The sequence below is a fragment of the Myotis brandtii genome, unplaced genomic scaffold (assembly GCF_000412655.1).
Source record: "Myotis brandtii unplaced genomic scaffold, ASM41265v1 scaffold398, whole genome shotgun sequence".
Taxonomy (NCBI): Eukaryota; Metazoa; Chordata; class Mammalia; order Chiroptera; family Vespertilionidae; genus Myotis; species Myotis brandtii.
Window position 1 is genome coordinate 1,522,504 of NW_005365280.1, and position 2,494 is coordinate 1,524,997.

At 48.1% G+C, this 2,494-nt stretch overlaps 1 protein-coding gene across 2 annotated transcripts in view; it reads right to left on the minus strand.

The window, feature by feature from the left end:
* Window positions 1–1,804, minus strand: part of ATXN1 (ataxin 1) — a 440,907-nt gene extending 439,103 nt beyond the window's left edge. Inside the window, exon 1 of one of the 2 annotated variants that reach the window (XM_005873029.2) lies at window positions 564–1,804. The gene's annotated coding sequence lies outside the window, so the exon portion shown is untranslated. Of the gene's footprint in view, window positions 1–528 lie in introns of both variants that reach the window. The other variant, XM_005873027.2, reaches the window with a different exon arrangement.
* Between the last annotated feature and the right edge of the window lie 690 nt (window positions 1,805–2,494).

Here is a 2,494-nt window from a genome sequence, read left to right on the forward strand (position 1 = left end):
AGACCCGCGCCCTTAACCCTAAGGTGCGCGTGGCCCCGGTTCGGAGGCCCTCTGGGAGGCGGGCGCGTGTCCCCGAGACTGATTAGGAATGGAGGGGCGGGAGCGGGAGGGGAGACACGGCCGGAGGGGACAGTTCTTTCAGGTTTGGGAAAGGGGCGGGGAGCTGAGGCGATGAGGTCATCGTGGCGGTGACCGGTCGTCCTCGCGCGCCTCCCCGAGTCCCAGCACCTCTGGAGGAGACAGCGCGACAACAGGGTGCAACTCGGGCACCCTGGAGGAATCTCCAGCTCCGAGGCGGTGAATAACCCCGGGAGAAGGGGAGGCGGCCAACGCTGATCGCTAGGCGCCCTTCGTCCTGGGCGTGCCGAGAAGCTGACAACCCGGGCGGACTGCGACCAACGCGCACTTTCACCTCGCAAGGGTTCAACTTCGGCCATCCGGAACCCAGACCACCGGGCCGCGGGGAGTGCCTTTGCGTGCAACTCTAGAAAGTTTTAAGGGTCCCCCCGACTGCACATGCAGCCTTACCTTTACTGCCTGGGGAAGCTGGTGACCTCCCTTACCTCCTTTCTCTTCCTGCAAGTCCGGAAATCTGCTATGGGTATGGAACTACCTAGCTCTAGTCCTCGTAGAGGACCCCGTCCTCCTCGCGCAGCGTATTCGGGATCATTAATTTAATCGGAAATGAGGTAACCAGTGTAGGAGATTGAGAAAGCAAACCGAGCATCAAATGGCAGTTCTGGGTGAATCCACGCTGAAGGACTTCCTCTGGACTCAATTTTTTAAAGCGCGGTTCTCAATCCCCTACCTCCCAGCCCTGATCCTTCCACCTGGTGTTAGCTCCAAGGGAAGGAATATTCTTTGAGGGGGGGGGGGGTGCATCTTGCCCACAGGTATGGCACTTGGAGCTAAAAGGAGCTTACTGTGGCATACCCCTTGCTGCAGATAATTCTGGAGGACTAGTAGGTGTCGGGCAGCATATGACCTTCAGGTGCTTAGAACCAAGTATCCAAGTAAGTTTCTCTCTGAAAGCCACCACTTTTGACTGTAAGCTGTATTTGAGAAACCTTTTGGCTGAGTTTACTTATGAGCTAGCGGTTAGTCACCAACAGAAGCAAGATACAGACTCGCCAAGAGAAATGTGTCAGCTTTTAAACAATTGTATTGTAGAACCAACGTGCTACAGAAATAAAAATAAGCATGCTAACTGGGAAGGTGTCGAGCCCGGGCAATATTTTTTTTCTCACACTTTGAAATACCATACACATATACATGGCTATTTAAATAGAACTACTACTGTTCACTCTTACTCGCTTTACAACTTTTTTTTCCATTTAAAAATAATTGTTTATAGTTTAAAGACCCAGGGTTGGTCTAAAATGACATTGTTGGTCTCATTACAGCCTCTAGTGGACAGTTAAAATGAGTTTCCTGAAAAGGCTCTTCTGGTGTTGTGCTCCTTGACAAGCTTTATCAAGGTGAAGGTTAATACCTCAGACATAACCTGGTAATATCTCTTCCCCCCACTTTGCAGAGTCGGCTTCTGAAAGGAGCTTTGTGCTGAAGGTATTATTATTACTGGCCTGTGAATAAACAGAGAGCTTCTGCTATTCATTTCAATTTCAGACAGTTTTCATAAAAACTGAACTCATCTAAATTATTTTTATGACAGAATGTATTGGTTGCCGTGTTTTTAGCTTAACTGAGATGTTTTTATTCCAACTCCTAATCTGCAGACTGTCCAATCCACCTCCACTCTATTTTTAGACATCTTATATTTAGGATTTTCGGTAAAAAGCTAATATTTTAATTATTGCATTGGCACAAGCAGTTAAGTTATTTTTAAAACCTTAAACAAATTAAAACACATCATTCAGATTAGAGTTAGTCAATTAATTTAAATATTCCCTCAAGGAAGCTAAATATTTATATTACTCAAGCAGTAAGAATAATTAATAAGAAATGTGTCATTTACTTTCTTAGCCATTGAGATTAAAGCTATTAACTGCCATTAAAATCTGTTAACTATTTCTTCCTACAAGGTCCAACCAACATCCTATATAATAAAAGCCTAATATGCTAAGTGTCTGGTCATCCGATCGATCGTCTGTTCAACCAATCAAAACATAATATGCTAATGATATGCTAAGGCTTGCTATGATATGCACTGACCACCACGGGGCAGGCACTCCGACTGGTAGGTTAGCTTACTGCTGGGGTCTGGCAGATCAGGACTGAGCGAGTTGGGCCAGACATGCCCTGGAGCCCTCCCACAGTCCCTCCCCAGCTGGCCAACCTCCCGTGTCCCTCCCGGGCCCTGATCATGCACCTGTGGGGTTCCTCGGCCTGGCCTGCACCCTCTCAAAATCCAGGACCCCTCAGGGGATGTTAGAGAGACAGTTTTGGCCCAATCCCGCTCAACGCAGGAGTTGCCCCCTGGTGGTCAGTGTGCTCCCACAGGGGAAGTGCCGCTCAGTGGAAAGCCAGGCTCACA